The 19,005-nt window shown below is 40.5% G+C and overlaps 1 protein-coding gene and 1 pseudogene across 9 annotated transcripts in view; one reads left to right on the plus strand and one right to left on the minus strand.

Moving 5' to 3' along the window:
• MAPK10 (mitogen-activated protein kinase 10) overlaps positions 1 to 19,005 on the plus strand; it is a 533,352-nt gene that overhangs the window by 86,901 nt on the left and 427,446 nt on the right. The window lies entirely within an intron of this gene.
• On the minus strand, positions 5,364 to 5,825 carry LOC123788110 (ATP synthase F(0) complex subunit C2, mitochondrial pseudogene; annotated as a pseudogene).

A 19,005-nucleotide genomic window follows, 5' to 3' on the forward strand; every position in this document is an offset into this window, starting at 1 on the left:
ACATATCTGGTAAAGGGTTAGTATCCAAAATATATAAAGAACTGATACAACTCAACACCCAAGAAACAAATAACCCAATTGAAAAAGGGGCAAAAGACATGATTAGACATTTTTCCAAAGAAGGCATCCAGATGGCCAACGGACGCATGAAAAAATCTTCATCATCATTTACCATCAGGGAAACACAAATCAAAACTACAATGAAATATCATCTCACACCCATGAAAATGGCTAAAATTAACAACACAAGAAACCACAGGTGTTGGCGAGGATGTGGAGAAAGGGGAACCGTCTTGCACTGTTGGTGGGAATGGAAACTGGTATAGCCACTATGGAAAACAGTATGGAGTTTCTTCAAAAAGTTAAAAATAGAAATACCCTAAAATCTAGCGATTGTACTACTGAGCATTTACCCAAAGAATACAAAAATACTAATTCAAAGGGATATACACACCCCAATGTTTATAGCAGCAATGTCCACAATAGCCAAACTATGGAAAGAGCCCAGATGTCCATTGACAGATGAATGGATAAAGAAGATGTTATCCAATGGGATGTCTTAAGTCATCTAGGATAGTTTGATTCATCCTGTAGGCCAGTCTCAAGGAGACAATACAGGCTATGTTACTTACCAGTCATAGGCTTTGGCACACCAAATTTGATGAATTGTTACTATTTAGGTTTGAACTAACTCCTGAAACACCACTACTGCTATTAATCACTGTATTAGGGTAAGCTAGATTATGCTGGGTGACAACTGTGAAATCTTAGTGACTTATGGCAACAAGATGTATTTCTCAGTTTACACTACATGCCTGCCATGGGTTGGCTGGAGTTCTGCTCAAGTCTCCTTCCTCTGGGATCCATGATGATGGGATAGCCACCATCTGAAACATTGCCTATCACCATGATTGAGGAAAAGAATGAATATGAAAACTGCATACTGACTCTTCTTGAAATAGGGTGTTGGGCTTCTGGATTGTGGCATCTTAATTTTTTTAGGTCTGGGATCCAGGAATAACTAAATCCAGCCTTTCACTAGTAATCCCTTTTTATAAGATCCTGGAAAAAAAAAAAAGCATCAAGGAAATATACCATGTTTCTGTTGAAGAAGTCCAGTGGGCCAGATTGGATTCTACCAGGAACTGCATTGCATAAGCTATGTTAGCCTGAGCAGTTTAGGACTAAAGTGGATTAAATGCCTGTTCTGCTTACTTCCACTCCATAGCAGGGATCTGAATCACATTCCTATTGTTCCATTATACCAAGGAGAGGCTAAAGAGAACATGAGTTACAGGGAAAGGAACTAGAGAGCTTTTGTCTCAAAACCTAGTGGAGAGCTTATATAGAAGGCATTTCCATTACCAAGTCACATGTGAAGGGAAGCAAGAGAAGCTGGAGAGAGAAAGAGAGCAAGAGCCCACCAGTGGAAAGCATGCATGGTGGCAGATGGCTGGGCTGTCTCAGGAAGGACAAGCTCAAGACCATACCTTACTCCTCTTGGGGATCAGAGGAAGAGAGGTAGGAGGGATATAAAACACATATACACACTCCCTTTTTAAAAAAAATTTCAAAATTTCCAGCCAAGCAGGGCATCCCATAAAACTGTATTTTCATAAACCATTCAGCACCATTCATAGGTAGACACTTAATACTGAAGAGAAAGGCATGAGGAAATGGTGTCTCCTAACCATGGGCTTCCTTATGGGCAGGGTTGGAGTAAAGGAAGAAAATGAACAGGGCTTTGATATAGGCATTCTTTCCCTTTAGGCTTTATTATCTGACAAGAATAACCCTGAACTAAAGCATGTAGATTCATGTAGCATATCAGTTAATAATCTATTTTTATTTCTCAGTGGGAAGGTGTGTCACTTTAATGCTTAGACTTTAAAAAGTTCTTCGTAGGTTGTTGTTTATGCTGATTCCTTATAATTTTATTCTATATTTTTCAAGCATGTACAAGTATTTTTATTTTTCTTAACAGCAGATGAGAAATGGTCTATTTTTTTACCTTACACATAGAGTGTGGCTAGGGATTGTGACTAAGTGTGAATGTCCTCTCCAGCTTCTAATTTGGGTCTCTAACCACTTCCTTTTCAGAAGTATTCTTTTTTTTTTTTCTTAAAGATTTTATTTATTTGACAGAGAGATAGAGGGAGAGAGAGAGCACAAGCAGGGGGAGGGGCAGAGGGAGAGGGAAAAGCAGGCTCCCTGCTGAGTAGGGATCCCAATGTGGGGCTCGATTCCAGGACCCTGGGATCATGACCCAAGCTGAAGGCAGTTGCTTAACCGACTAAGCCACCCAGGCAACCCTCAGCAAGGATTCTTAACAATAAAAAGAAAGCAAACTAATGTCCCAATGAGTATGTTATTTTATTTTTTGCAGACAGTAGTTTCTTAATGGCAGGTACCTCTTTTTTTTATCTTAATAATAGCAAAATTTGATTTAGACATTCAGATAACACAGTTGACAAAATTGGTTCATGAAGTTGTGGTTATGTGAGTTTATTTCTGAGGGTAAGAGAAGTAAGAATACTGTCTGCAGATTCAGGGTGCAATTACTAAAATAGTTGGAGAGGAACATGCAGATTACCCTGACAGAAGGTCTTGAGAAAGCATGATAAGGATTGGAATCCCATAATATCAGCAGGCAGTTGAGTCGCTGGGAGGGCAGATTTACAAGGTAACATGTTTTTTCTTTTTTAAAAAAGAATAGCCATATGACTCAGCAAATTTTTTTAAAGCTTTTATTTATTCATTTGAGAGAGAGACAGAGAGCACAAGTATGGGGAGAGGGAGATGGAGAGGGAGAAGCAGACTCCCTGCTGAGTAGGGAGCCCAACATGGGGCTTGATCCCAGGAGCTTGAGATCACTACCTGAGCCGAAGGCAGATGCTTAATTGTGTGAGCCACACAGGCGCCCCTGCAAAGTAGCATTTTTTTTTTAAAGATTTTATTTATTTATTTGACAGAGAGAGAGAGACAGCCAGCGATAGAGGGAACACAAGCATGGGGAGTGGGAGAGGAAGAAGCAGGCTCTCAGTGGAGGAGCCTGATGCGGGGCTTGATCCCAGAACGGCGGGATCACGCCCTGAGCAGAAGGCAGATGCTTAACAACTGCGCCACCCAGCCGCCCCGCAAAGTAGCATTTTTAACATCAGAAGCTGGGGCCAACTCTTTCCCTTCTCTCCTTCTCTTCCCTAGGTTAGCACCTGCTCCTGGGCATCCTCTGTGGACAGAATATTCTTCCTTCTCAACTTTGCCAAATAAAAATATTCCTCTACCCTCATTAGCTCTGTGGTGATGTGGTGGTGGTTCAGTGTGTAGGCTTTGGAGTCAGACTTCACAAGTTCAGCTTGTGATACCACCATGCACATAACTTTGGCAAGTCACTTAATTTCAGTAGGCCTCAGTTTTCTTATTTGGAAAATGACAATAATTTTTTCTTATTTCTTTGTGTAATGATTAAATGAGATACTTAGTGCAAAGTACTTAACAAAATGCTGGGAATATTGTAGGTGTTGAATAAAGGTATGTGCTGTCTCTTTTTAAAATTACTCTATTATTCTTGGGGGTCAAATTTTCCAAGTAGCGTGATTTTTAAGCAATGTAGACAAACTATAGAATCATGTTTTGCTTTTGGTTCAGGAAATATACAATACCTATTATTTTTGAGAAGAAGTTACCTGAAAACTGCAGTTTAAAAGTACTGTTATCTATGAAGGATGTCAGAGTAAGTTATTTGTCCATTTGATCTTAACCCCTCATACTGGAGCAATGTGTTTGCATTAAAAAACAAGCTTAAAAAGCTCTCTGTGTAGTCTTTACATATCCTAGGTAGTAGCTCAGGATCCTCTTCTTTCTGGTATTTCTCTTTCTTTATTCATTTGTTCCCAGACTGTAATTTGGGCTCCCTTTCTCTGGTCCTGGATTCTGGGATTTGACTCGACTTTGAAAGTTGCTTCTGGCTACTTCAAATTTGATAACCTTCAGCTTTCCTGTCATTTTTGGCCTTAGTACCCCGCCCATCTCCCCGCTCTTCTCATCCCTCTGTATGGGGGTCAAGGCTGATTGCAGGAGTAGACCTAGGCAGCCCTGAGCCGGAGCTGCTGGGAGATGCACACTGACTTTTCATTCACCCAGCCTGCGTAAACCAGCATTGCAGTAACCCTGGTGGGCAGGCAGATTCATAATCAGAGCCTCTAGAACTTGGGGGTGGGCTTGGGAGGATATAACAAAGCTCCATGCAATGACAAGAGAGAGCTTTCAGAGGGACACAGTAGGATCTTACCCTGAGCAAATACTTAGCTATCATCAACCACGTGGGTGCCTCTGTTGGGCAGGTGTATATGCCCTTCACTTTGGTTGTGCCACTGTCTTTCCTGCCACGTGTAGCTGTCAGTATGTAAAGTAAACTTAGTTGTTCACCTACTTCTAAGGAACTTGTATCCTATGTCTGTGTCTGTTTTTGTCAGTCATGGTGCCATCATCCTAATGATCACTGTGCCCTATACTAGCCCCTGGTCCACATGATTCCACCCACGCCTGAAAGAGCCTTCAAGACTCTGAGAGGGGGGTCAAGAGTGTAGATACTTCTAGATATTTCTAGAGAGCAATCTACATCTTTCTCTCTATACAGAAACAAACTAACCAAAAACCAAACAAACAGTGGTTTTGAGGACCTAGAGAATTTAGCTAGATAGCACGTCTAGGGACTGTGTCTTTCTCATCTTTGCCCCCCTAACGTCTCTCATAATTTCTGGTACATAGTAGTGCAAGTTTTAGGAGCTGACTAAGTGACACATCGCTTTCCTTCTTAAGTCTTGTCAGGACTCAGCTGAAAATCAACAGGCTGCTGCTAGCAAATGAACTGGCATTGTTCACATTAGAAAAAGGCATCTTCTTTCTTTGGGCATAAGTATTAGAAGAAAACACCCACTTCTGTATGATGATTATAAAAAGGGACTGTCTCTGGGTGGAAAAGCTGGAACAAATGTGCCAAAGAGCTGGCTTGGTATGTGAGAAGCTGGCCTAGTTTCTAGTCTCCCTGTTTGTCCTTTCTGCAGGTGGTCTGGAGATCAAAACAGGAAGATATTTATTTTGGTTTTTTGTTTTTAGATAACCTCTCATTAATTGAACTTAACCCTTCAAAATAGTAGGATTCTCTCTGTAGGGGCAGAACTTGGCCTACTATGTTTAATCTCCCCCGACCCTCTTATTAATACAGTATTTATTTGTCTTCCCTCTGTCAAACCCTGAGCCAACCACTTTCCCCAGGCTGTCTGGGGAGGTATGGGAAAAGGAAGATACAGGGCAGATGAGACATGGGAGAAGGAGCTATGGGAGGTGGAGAGACCGCTCCTTCACATGGCGAAGAGGACGAGGAAGGCCACCATCAGGCAAAAGAGCCCCATGGGCTCCAAGACGGCAAAACCCAGAATGGCATAGGAGAAGAGCTGTTGCTTCAGAGAGGGGTTCCTGACATAACCAAATACAGTCTCAATTCCAGCCTCAGAGCCAGCCACGCCTATCATGGCAGTCCCAGCCCCTGCGAACTTGGCAGCTGTGTCGAAGTCCCTTGAAATGGTGCTGGTTCAGAAGCTGCAGCTAGAAATAAGTGAGGTCAGGGGACATGGGGCTGCAAAGCTGCTGAGGATTTCCTCTGTCAGTGTCTCTGGTGGTTTTAGCACCACTGCAGACAGTGACCCACTCAACAGCTGAAAGTTACTCCTAACCAAGAAGTGGGTGGAGATGAACTTTGCACAGGCATACATTTTCAGGGGATTAGGGGCTGTGGCAGGAGAGCTGCTCCCAGTGCAGAGAAGACAGAGTATGCTTATAACATAGAGGGTCAACCAGGACATGCCCTCCCTTCACTGGCAGATATGAAGAATTGAGGCTCAGGAGAGCCTCTGCCAAGTTTGCTTAGTTCTTTCTCCCAAAGTGCACAATAATATATACTTATTTTCTTTCCCTTGGGATGAATAAATGAGGACATGGGGAGGGAGGCCAGCAGTATTATTGTTGCAGGGTAGAATCATGAGACTAGGAGAAAGGAGGTTCTCTGTAAAGCAAGTACTGAGTGTTTTCTGAATGAATGGATGTGTTTTAAGAAGAGGCAGATGTGCTGTTTATTATCAAAATGTAGTTAGGAAAAAACAATAGTAGAATACTCAGGAGGGAAGTTATGTAGGTTAAATGAATGTTTGGTGACTTGCTGATATATTGTGAGTGTGTAAATCATACCTGGTTTGTTATTTGAGTTTTATTAAACCTTGAGATTAGAGGTAGGGGGTTTGACTATGATAGAGGAACAGAAAAAGGGCATTTGAAGGGGTTAACTGTTCGGAGAGTAAGTTGGAAATTACTCAAGATATGTTGATTTTGGTAGAGAAAGGTTAATCGACTCATTTGGAAACCATTCAAATTTGACTAGAGAGAAGGAGATAAGGAGTTAGAGCAATGATTTCATAACTTGGGTATATCTCTAGTGGAAGTAATAACAATTAACTTTTATTTCTTGGAAGGAGGAAAAAGAGGTAAGCCTATAAATTCTCAAGTTGCTGCTTTGGAAGGAGAAATCCTTTCCTTTCTGGTATTAGTCAGAATGTTGCACAAGAGACTGATAGAAGAAATAGGAGGTTTATTTTTGGGCCTTTTTTGGGGACTCAGTGTGTATGTATGTTGTCTTGTTTATTACACTCTATTACATTAATTAGGATTATTTCGTGTTTATAAATGAATCAATTCATATTAGTTTATCAGCTTAATCAAGCATTTTGAGGTTGTAAAAATGTGAACAAAATGAGTTTTGATGGTGGAGAAAAGATCAGCTGTTGGCTGGGTAGTGGGTGACAGTGGGATAAAGATGGGTAACCAGGAGGCAGGCTGAGAGTAGTACCTACTTGGAGGTATTTAAATCTATATTAATTATCTTTTGCTGCATAAACAATTACTGCAGCGCTTAGTGGTTTAAAACACGAAGGTATGGGATGGTTAAGGTAATCAGCTTGGTGGTTTTCTTGCTGGTCTTGCTGGTCTTACTCATGAGTCTCTGGTTTCTAGCTGCTTCTAGATAAGTTGGTAGGTCAGCTGGTGTTTGGCTGGTGCCAGATGGCCTCCCTTACATGTCTGGTAGTTGGCTGGCTATGGGCTAGGGTACTTTGCTTCTCCTCCAGTGGCCTCTTATCCTCCAGCAGGTTGCAACAGGCCTGTGAAATGGTGGTTTCTGGTTTCCAGGTGAAGCAAGGGAACACGTACAAACACCCTCAAGCCTCTGCTGTACCTCGTGTTTGCTGGTCTCCCATTTGGCGGGTCATGTGGCCACACTCAGGTTCAAAGGGTAGGGAAATAGGATCTCTCTTTTGATGGGAGGATCTACAATGCTACATGGAGGGGAAGGATTTGATGCCATTTTTTGCCATCTACTACAGGATTCTAGGCTGAGTGTAGACTGCAGGGGTGTGAAGAGGGGGAAAGGAGGGCAGTAAAGATAATCTTTGTTTACTTCACAGCTCTTCCTGGGAATGCCCCTAACTTGGTCAGAGTGCCACTGTGTAGTAAAAAGAAATGTGGCAGACTCAGAAACTAAAGCTAACACCAGAAATTACTGGGAAAGGGGAAAGCTAGTATAGGACAGAAGTGTGCATGACTTGGGGTATGTATTACAAAAATAGTTTTTTTTTTAAAGATTTTATTTATTTGTTTGAGAAAGAGAGAGAGAGAGAGCATGAGTGGGGTGGGGCAGAGGGAGAAGCAGACTCCCTGCTGAGCAGGGAGCCCAATGTAGGGCTCCATCCCAGGACCCTGATATCATGACCCAAGCCAAAGCAGATGCTCAACCAACTGAGCCACCCAAGCACCCTGCAAAAAGTTTTGTATGTAGCACAAAATTTAGCTCTAGGTAATATTTCAACTCAGTCCAGTAATCTAGATCTAGTATTACCCTCCTATTAAGAAAATTGGATTACAGGGTATTACCCAATTCATAAGATTGGATGCAAGGAGCTTGAGAAAACCAGAAGTCACACTTATTAAAGCTGAAACCAGACATTGATAAAAAGGTATCATTTCCCTTATTGTTGGGGAAAATTGTGCTAGGAGAAGACACCTTACAATGGGTTCTTTTTCATCAGCTATGTCAAGAAAATAAAAGGACAATGTATGTGGCCAATATTACAGAATTGTGCATGCAGGAACTTTAATGAGACGATTAATGATCTGAGCAGAGCATCATTTCAGATGTGGGAAGAGGTGGTGAAACGGTGTGAGGGAGCTGCTTTTCCTGCAGTGCGCTCATCTATCAAGGGACTGAATTAGGATGGCAAGTGGAGCAGAGGGAAGAACTTGGCTCATTCTCTCCTTACCTGCGCCTCATCTTCTCTTTGCTACGTACCATCAGATCTTGAGGCCTCTGAATCCCAATTTACTCTCAGTAAAACGAGGACAATAATATCCAAAAATATCTGTCGCTTAGGCTGTTGAGCAATCTACTTTAAAATTAAGGCAGGGACCCGAATTCCTGTACCTCTCTTGTCTTTTGTGTTTGTTCATTGATGTTTTTTAAAGTTAAGACTGATTTTTTTTAGAGCAGTTTTAGGTTCACAGCATAACTGGGAAGAAACTACAGAGATTTCCCATGAGCCCCTTGCCCTCACAGAGGCATAGCCTTCCTGTTATCAATATCCCCTACCAGAGCAGTACCTTTGTTTGATTTTAAGTTTTAATTTGAAATTATTTCCAACATATGAAAAAGTTGAAATAATAATAGAGGGCCCCAGATACTCTTTATCCAGATTTAACAATTTTGAACGCTTTGCCATGTTATATTGTCTCTCGTTCTTTCCAAATACATGTCATTTTAATTTATTTTTATAAACTATTTGTAAGTAGGTTGTAATGTCATTCCCTTTGACCTCTTAGTACTTTATTGTGTATTTCCTAAGAAAAAAATATTGTCTTTCATTGCCGTAGTACAGTTGTCAAATTCAGGAAATTTAACATTGAAACAATATTTTTATCCAGTCTACAGTTCATACTCCAAGTTGTCAGTTGCCTTCATAATGTCTCTTATAGCACTTTTTCCCTTCCAATATGAGATTCAGTTCAGGATCACATATTGCAATTTGTTGTCTTATTTCTTTAGTATTCAAATATGAAAGATTTCCTCAGTTTTTCTTTATCTTTGATGATACTGATATTTTCAAAGAATACAAGACAATTACTTTATAGAATATTCATTACTTTGGGTTTGTCTGGTGTTTCCTGATGATTGGACTCAGATCACATGCCCCTAGATGCATATGACATCAGCAGTGTGTCCTTCTTAGGGTACCACAACCGGTGGCATACAATGTCTGTCTTCCCCTTACTGGTGATGTTAATTTGATCACCTAATCAAAGTATTTTCTGGTTTCTCCATTGTATAGTTACTATTTCCCTCTTTCAACCACTAAATGATCTGTGGGGAAATACTTTGGTGCTGTGCACATATCCTGCTTCTTATCAGAATTTTCCTCCTGGATTTTGTATCCATTTGTAATTCTTGTCTGAATGAATCTTTTTTTTTTTTTTAAGATTTTTAATTTATTTATTTTTGCAAGAGAGAGAGTGCCAGTGAGCACATGAGAGTGGGGGTGGGGGTGGAAGGGCCGAGGGGGAAGCAGACTCCCCACTGAGCAGGGAGCTGCAATGTGGGACTCATCTCCGGACCCCAGGATCATGACCTGAGCCGAAGGCAGCTGCTTAAGCAACTGAGCCACCCAAACACCCTGAGTGAATCTTTATTATGATAATTGCAGGGTTTTCTTTGGCTACTTCTTTCCATCATTTTATCTCTTTCTTTTCCAAAGTTGGAACATGGCTCCCAGGGACACCATCATATTATTCATCTTCTCAGTCTTACAATACCCACAAAATAGTTTCAAATTGCTGCAGTAATATCACAATGAAAAACAAACTACCAGAAAGAGTTCAAGATTTGTTTGCTTGCAGTTCTTTTGTTCCCTAGATTATGGGTATAAAGTCAAAATGCTGTGCTCAAAATTTCCTTGGATTGGTTCATTTTTTCCCCTTCTGTGTGATATTTCTCCTCCCCTACCCTTGACATAGTTATTCATTTAAAATACAGTTGTGTTAATTTGTTTCTCTGGCCATTAAGTTTTAGTTGTTGTTGTTTTCTTTTCCCTCCTCTACTCCATCTTCCTGAACCTAAAATCTATAGCCTATTCTGTTAGCCTGCTAGGGCTGCCAAAACAGAATACTATCGACTGGGTGACTTGAACAACAGAAATTTGTTTCTCACAGTTCTGGAGGCTGGAAGTCCAAGATCAAAGTACCTACAGGGTGGGTTTCTAGTGAGGCCTATTTTCCTGGCTTGTAGATCACCACCTTCTTGTGTGTCCTCGCATGACCTTTCCTCTCCGCTTATGCATGCCTGGTGTCTCTTCCTCTTCTTATGAGGACACAAGTCCTGGGGGATTAGAGCCTCACCCTTTGACCTCATTTAAACTTAATTAACTCCATAAAGGTCCTTTCTGCAAGGGATATTGAGGGTTAGGGCTTCAACATATGAGTTTGTTGGTGGGGAGAGGGTATAAATTAGTCCATAACACCTACTATCCTTCAAATCTCCCATGAAGCTCATGAAACTGCTTTTGAAACTCATTGCAGCTCAGGTCATGATCTTGGGGTTCTGGGATGGAGCCCCTGCACCGAGCTTCCTACTCAGTGGGGAGTCTGCCTCTCCCTCTGCCCCTCCCTCCTGCTTGTGCTCACTTTCTCTCAAATAAATAAAAACTAATCATCCCATATGCTAGTAAGTTTGTTGCTGTCTGTCCAGTCCTCCCCTTTCTTCCCCCTCAGGACCAAACATACCTGTGTCCTCTCTCATTCCTCTCTATTTTCCCTATTATCTCTGTTGAAGAGCTGTTGTTTTCTTTTGATTTTTGTTTTTTATATTCTGATGTAATCCTCTCCTGAAGAGTTTAGGTAGGGGCAGAGATAGGGTCCAGACTGTAAATGCACTCTTCAGTCTAGGTTGAAAAAAGTCAAAGGATTGCACATAGCCAGAATCTGAAATAGGGGGAAGGAATGCTGGCTTGAGAAACTAGAAAGCAGTCTATGATGGTTGTCAAATTTATGAGGAGGGACTGGTTTAGGGGAGTTGTATTATAAATATAAGAAATTAAAGAGACTCAGAAGTAAAAGCAAGATAATTAGGCTGGTTGAGTTTCTGAGGCCAGGTTGTTACAACAGCCTAATATAGCTTGCTTTTTTGTACCTTACTCTATACTGGTTAGCTGTTATTATTAAACCGCCACAAAATTTAGTAGCTTGAGGTGGCAAGCGTTTATTATTCCTCATGAGGCTATAGGTGGTTGGCCTTGGCTGATCTTGACTGAGCTTGCTCATGTGTTGGTGGTCAGCTTTTGGATTGCCTGAGGGCTACTTGGTCTATGACGGCCTTGGCTCGGGCAGCTCAACTTGACTCCACAAAGAGTGTTTCATATCGTTCCAGACAGCTAACCTGGCAATGTTCCTGTGGTGGTGGGAAGGGTTCAAGAGGGAAAGCTGAAACATGAAAGCACTCTTTAAAGCCTCTGCTTCCTTTGTATTTCCTAATGTCGCAATGGGCAAAGCAAGTCACATGATCAGGCCAACTATCAGTTTGGGGAGGGGGCCCTATTAGAGGGCAGGAATAGAAGGAGGCATAAAAAATTGGGACCATCAGTGTAACCTATCTACTATATTCTCTATATTATGATATTTCTGTTTCTGTCATTCCCTTGAACCTATTCTCAATTACCAAGTCTGGTAGACTAGTTTTGAATCTTATACTACCTGACCTCTGCATAGCCCTTGACACTATTGGCCATTCCACTTTTTTGTTTAAGATTCTTCCTCTTTTGATTTTGATAACAGTCTTCTCTCCTGGTTTTCTTCCTATGTTTCTTACTGTACGTTCTTCTCTTTCCTTATGGACTCCTTTTCTTTCCCTTGCTGCTTTAGTTTTGGGTTTCTCAGCTATGTGGGTTTTAGAGACTCCACAAACAGCACTTCTTTCTTTATCTCCTAAGTTTAAAATCAGTTGAGGAATAAAACATATAAAGACCCACCTTCATCACTGATAAAACTAATTATAAAATGTGTCTTTGAATGGGTATTTACAATACACTATGAAATACTTAGCTGTGGAATTAAACTCCCTCTTCTAGTCACAGTTTGAGATACTGGGGAGCAGGGACAATGAATGCCCTGAAGAGAGGCTGACAGTCAAAGAGAGAGAGAGGAAGAGGCTACATCCTCAGTTCCTTCTGTACAGCTCACCCTGTGGGATATAATAAGTGGAGAAATAGGCCAAGAACACTACTCTAGTGGAATTCCTCCACATATTAATTCGAGTCCAGTGGAAAAAATGTTCTTCCTTAATTCCAAAGTTCTGTCATTGACCTTCTATTTTTATTTTAGTCTCTCTAGAAATGCCATTTACACATGCAGTGATTTAGACTACCTATTTATATTCCCTTTTTCTTTAGTACAGAATTCTGTCCAATATTTCCTAGACTACTGCTTATCTTTTTTTAGATATTGAACGTAAGTGAACTTAACACATTCCAAAATTGAAAATATTTATTTGTTCATTCAGTCAATAAAAATTCTCCAAGACATTTCCAGTTCCAATTTTCCCATTTTGCTTCTTATCTTAGGACTAGCATCTGCCCAGTGACCCAAACCAAAAACCAGAAAGTCCTCCTGAACTCTCTCCCTTACTTCTCAACATGCAGTCCGCCACCCCAGTCTTAGTCATTCAATCTTGTCAATATCTCTTAACTCACTTATTTTACTCCACGTAACCACTAACTTAATTCAGACTCTCTTTTTTTTTAAAGATTTTATTTATTTATTCGACAGGATAGAGACAGCCAGCGAGAGAGGGAACACAAGCAGGGGGAGTGGGAGAGGAAGAAGCAGGCTCATAGCAGAGGAGCCTGACGTGGGGCTCGATCCCATAACGCCAGGATCACGCCCTGAGCCGAAGGCACATGCTTAACCGCTGTGCCACCCAGGCGCCCCTTAATTCAGACTCTTGACATATTTCTCTTGGATTTATACAAAAGCCTCTAAAATATTCTACCCCCTGCCTCCTATCTTATCTCTTTAATTTATAGTGCACAAGAGACTGTTTCTGGTACACTGTATTCTGCATTATGAAAAAGAGTTTAGACTTTAGAGCAGAATCAGCTCTGCTGTTTAGTTGTGTTTCTTTTTTGCAAGTGACTGAATTTCCTTAAGTTTCAGGTTTCTTTCTTTTCTTAAACCTATAAAATGAAGATAATGCCCACCTTGTCTGGTTCTTACGAAGGTTTACGTGGCTGTATGAAACATGCTCAAGCACAGCGGCTGGTCTCGTGCATGCTCTGCTGATGGTTAGCATTACATTGTGGGCTAGGCTTTGTGATGACTGCTTTGTGTACCACCTTATTTATCTTCATTTATCTTTGGGTGGATTTTATTATCCCCATTTTATGGATGATGAAATGAAGCACAAGAGACAGTCACACAGTCACAAAGAAAGTGTGGCAGGGAATTCAGGCCCAGTCGGTTGGTCTCCACAACATCTGCTCCTAACCACACGACAATAGTTATTTTGAGAGCTAGGGTGGGAAAGTGAGAACACTGTGAAATTTAGCCTCTGCCCTTAACTGCTAGATAAACTTGGGCAAGTTTCTTAAAGTTTTTGAGCATCAGTTATCTATAAAACGAGGATATAATACCTACTTATAACATGGTAAAGAGAGTTAAATAAGAATGAATAATATAGGGGCACCTGGCGGGCTTGGTCCGTAGAGCATGTGACTCTTGATCTTAGGGCTGTGAGTTCAAGCTCCGCATTGGGTGTGGAGCCTACTTAAAAAAAAAAAGAATAATATACAATGAATGGCACACAAGAGCACTCAGTAAAGGATATCTATGATTATCATTATTTCTAGATTAAAAATGCGGTTACTTAGCTACTCTGCTTAAAAATCGTGTTGTTCTGGGGCGCCTGGGTGGCACAGTGGTTGGGCATCTGCCTTCAGCTCAGGGAGTGATCCCGGCGTTGTGGGTTCGAGCCCCGCATCGGGCTCTTCCACAATGAGCCTGCTTCTTCCTCTCCCACTCCCCCTGCTTGTGTTCCCTCTCTTGCTGGCTGTCTCTGTCTCTGTTGAATAAATAAATAAAATCTTAAAAAAAAAAAAAAATCGTGTTGTTCTCCCTCTGCCTCCAGGGAAAAGCCCACACTCTTTAGCATGGCACACCAAGCCTTACATTAATGCCTCCTCCCCTCATCTTCCAGCCTGAACTCTAATAATGATCACTTGCAATTCCCCCAAATGTGCATTGCTCTCTCGAAATTCTCTGCCTCTGTAGTGCTGCTTCCTTGGTCTGAAAAAGCTTCCCTCTTTCTCTTGTTCCCGCCCAAGCATTTTATCTTCTGGCTCTTATTCTTTAAGGCTGGGATTCCCCCGCCCCCCGCCCCGCTTTTTTTTTTTTTTTTTTTTTTTTTTTTTTTTTTTTTTTTACAAAGCAGTATTTGGTGACTATCTCCAAGTCCTCCAATCATGGCTGGACTTCCTTTCTTAGATTCCTTTGTAAATGTGCATAGGTCCATGGAACCTCATTTCACAACTGTTTACTGGTCATTTTCCCCTCCCTAGACTGTGAGCTACTGGAGGGACAAAGACTGTGTCTTTCATTTGGTATTCCAGGACTTAGCACAGTGTAGGCACTCAGTGAATGCCAGATGTGTGAAGATTAAATGCAAAAATCAGAGGGATAGAGCCTGGTTCTTTGCAGGTGCTTAATAATAAATATTTTCTAACATTTTAATAATTTTTGCACGATATGTTTATTATATGACTTATCTATTTTAATAATATTTATTTATTTATAATTTTAAGGTGATGTTTTGTGGCTCAGCATTCTTTGTGTTACCCTTTGTCCCTCTGTACACATTTCAGTTTTTTCAGCAACATGTTAAGTGAAGTCTCTCTGCTACAGTTTATTCTACATTCTCACTTATCAGTTGGAAGTACTTATAAAGTGATTCTGCAAAGTGCTTGTTTTCCTCATGGTTCAGACACAGTGACAGTCTCCAGTTATTTGGATTTTTTTTTTAAGCACAATCACTAACCAAACGTAATGTCTTTTGTTAAGTTGTTAACTAACCTGAAATATGGACATTTCCACTAAATCAAACTAAAAAGAATCAGCAAGGATTATACAAAAATGACATAAAGAAATAAACATGACAAGCAACACAAAAAAGGTGGCAATCTTTTAGAAAGGTGTACTTTGTTAATCTGACGGTGTCTTCGCTTTTGACAAAGATTCAGTGCTGGGAGCCCCTGCAGGGAGAGGGTGGAGGAGAAAGGGACACAATTTAAATGTTTTGACAGCTTAGTCAGAGAGTGAATTGCTACAGACATTTGCACATTTTAACCCCTGCTGTAACAGCTAGAATTCTTTTCTTACACTATCCAAATCCAAGAATTAGCTCTTTGGAAAGCTGAACATCTTATGCCCTCCACAAAAAATGCAAAAAGTATCAGGTGAACAAAAAATTGAATACAGACTCAAATCTCTGTTAGGTAGCAAGAATTTATTTTATCTTAATGTTCATACTTCCATCCGTCATTAGGTTGTTATCCTAGACATAACCAAGAGTGCTAGAGCACTGTGCCTTCTTCTCTTGGGGTCCATGTGTAAAATTTCAACAACACATTCTGGCAGAATGAGCAGATTTAATGGTAAGGAGTTAAAAAGTCTGCTATGATTTAGTCCCAAAGTTGACTGAGTTAGTGCTTTGTAATTTGTAGATGCTTCAGGTCATTTCTTTTGTCAAAATGGTGCTTATTGGAAGAGGAAGGTCAATAGGTAATAGATTCTCGTTGTTAGAATAAAGCACGGTATTTCAGGATGGCAGGAGCTTTCTCTCTGTCTGTTTCTCCCTCTCCCTGTCACCGTCTCTTGCTCTCAACAAGTAGAAATGAGGGTAAAAAAGATAAAGGCAAAGAGGAGTGTAGTATTTAGGACACTGACCTAATATAGCATTGTTTTCTGCAAGTAGGATTTATTTTCTTGGTCTATTGTTTGAAATAAAATCTAGTAGCACTAAGCTTTGGGTATCATTATAAAATTTCAACTTACCAATTCACAATCACCTACCACTATGTTAGACACAGAGGGGACATAAAACAATGTCCATCGGTCCTATCTCCCTATAAATGAATTAGGCAGGAGTGTACAGTTCAGCAAAAATAATGTATTTTATAATTTATTAAAATTTTTTTCTTCTTTTTTCCCCCTCTTTCCAAGTTTTTATTTAAATTCTAGTTAACATACAGTGTATTATTAGTTTCAGGTGTAGAATTTAGTGATTCAGCACGTACAAATAACACCCAGTGCTCATCACAAGTGCCCTCCTTAATACCCATTATAATTTATTTATTTATTTATTTATTTATTTATTTATTTATTTATTTATTTATTTTTTAGATTTTTATTTATTTATTCACAGAGATAGAGACAGGGAGAGAGGGAACACAAGCAGGGGAAGTGGGAGAGGAAGAAGCAGGCTCATAGCTGAAGAGCCTGATGTGGGGCTCGATCCCAGAACACCGGGATCACGCCCTGAACCGAAGGCAGACGCCTAACCACTGTGCCACCCAGGCGCCCCTATTTTTAAGCTAGTAAGACTTTTTGTGAATAAACAAGGCCAGCATAACATCATTTAGAATGAATCCTCTCCCTGAAATTATGCTTAATTGTATTGTGAAATAAATTTTAAATTTTTGGAGGAGTTTGGTTTCTAAAAATTGCAGTATTTCCCCCTCTCTTTCATTACTCTCATGCTAGTCCTGTGGCTTTCCCTGTAGAACTACTAAAACTTCATGATTTACTTCCACTTGACTTTAAAGTAGTGAAAGAAAGTAACTCAAAAGTGCCAAGAACATAGAGAATCAAACAGTCCAGAGTTGAACTTGTCAGGTTGGTGGTTTTCAACAGATGGTTTCATGGGGCTAATTTGAATTTTTTGCCCTCTTAAAATTGTAAGATAACCTTGTTATCTTAGGCACCTGTTTTTAGCAGTTCATACTTGCCTTTAAACTGCTATTTCCATTGTAATGGACTTAAGTGGTTGCTCAGCCTTGAGAACAAATAAGCCTCCTTAAGCACTTAACTCACTCCAGGAGAGAGACTTCCGGAAGGTTTATTATGTGTCACAGCTATTCAAATAATGGGCAAGAACCTCACCACATATTTTTAATGGAGACTAATTAGGGGATAAACAAGAGGGATGATGGCTGCAAATTGTGGAAGTGTAGAGGTGGGAGTAACAGTGGGAAAGGTTTTTACTCCCCCACTTTCACAACTTTCATAGTAACAATTCTGCAGCTTCCAAGCTGTGTGATTGAATTTGGGAAGGGATTATGGTGATTGGATTTTAATGCCAGTGGCTACAAGTTTTATCACCTCTATTTTCAAAGGTTTGTTTTCTTCATCTCGTGCCAGGGTGGAAGGGGGGGTATTTACAAAGGCTCCTGAAGAGCTGTCACAATGTGTTCCCTCTTTTATTTATACCTTCATTTATGTGTTCACTCAAGCTTCTTTGGAATGCTCACTTTGCATCAAGTACTGTATTAGTCAATACTCTGTCTTCAGCACACTTTCTAGTTTTGCGAATTAAACCTGGGGTGCAGTGGGTGAGGTGGTCAAGGGTGATGATGAAGGCAGAAGAGACATATTTTCATGACCAGTATGATATTTGGTGCAAGAAATACTCTCAGTGTGTTCTGGTACAGACGATAGGTAATGGAACTTGCTGAGTCATGTTTGGACACATCTATGTTTTTGAAGGACAGCTGCTGAGTTCTCCAATCTAAGTATTTCACTTGGGTTTCATTTCATTATATAATAATAAGTAAATTAAATGCTTTGTTTTTCAAAACAGTGTATCAATTGTAACATTGTGGGTTTGGTCTCAGGAGGTCTTGGTTATTGTATATGCAAGCTATGTTAACATTGTTTAATCTCTGCTAGAGATTGCCCTCCAAGAACCTTTAAAACTTTCCATGTTAACCAGAAAAATAATCAAATGTAGGTTTATAACTGCTTCATTCAGGTCTAACAAATAACTGAGTGTCAATGATATACCAAAAACCTTAAAGATGAATAAGATTGAATTCCTGGTGGAAGTAAGTACAAGATACAGTGTAAAGTTTAAAAAATTGCTAAATAATATGTAGTGCATGATTCCATTTATGAGTAACAAGGCACATATATATGCATAGAAACATATGTAGGACTGGACTGAATTGTTTTTTTCAAGATTATATTGATTGATTTTAGAGATAGAGAAAGAGAGCATAAGCTGGGAGAGGAGCGGAGGGAGAGGGACAAGCCGACTCTGTGCTGAGCATAGAGCCTGATGCTGGGCTCGATCCCAGGATTCTAAGATCATGACCTGAGCTGAAGACGCTCAACCAACCGAGCCACCAAGGCACACCCAGACTGGATTGTTAATGGCATTTATCTCTGGGAGATAGCATTACTGGTTGCCCAAACTACCTCACTTCTCTGGGAGTTTTCCCTTTCCAGAGGAAAAGGGCAGTTCTGGCAGTTACAGATATAATACAAATCCGTGCCCCTCACTGACCTCAGCTAGTGGGCCAGGGGCAGACATCAGAACAAGGGAGAACCAAAGCATTGCCTAGATTGGACCAGTTTAGATTCTCTCTAATGAGGGTTTGTAATTTGGACACAGAAATGCAGATGAGTTGATAAATTTGCTAGGGCTGGGAGGCATGGCTGTGTTTGGGTCATGGGAGTGAAGGAGCAGAAAAAACTAGGCTGGGAGTGGAGGAGGAAAGACTATTTTCTGATCTCATTCCAGTTTCTAAGACTTGGCTATGGAAGTCTCACTGTACTTTCTGCCTTTGAGTCCTTTGATATTTTTTTTCT

Source organism: Ursus americanus, chromosome 8, assembly GCF_024610735.1.
Source record: "Ursus americanus isolate L20-20 chromosome 8, mUrsAme1.1.p, whole genome shotgun sequence".
NCBI lineage: Eukaryota > Metazoa > Chordata > Mammalia > Carnivora > Ursidae > Ursus > Ursus americanus.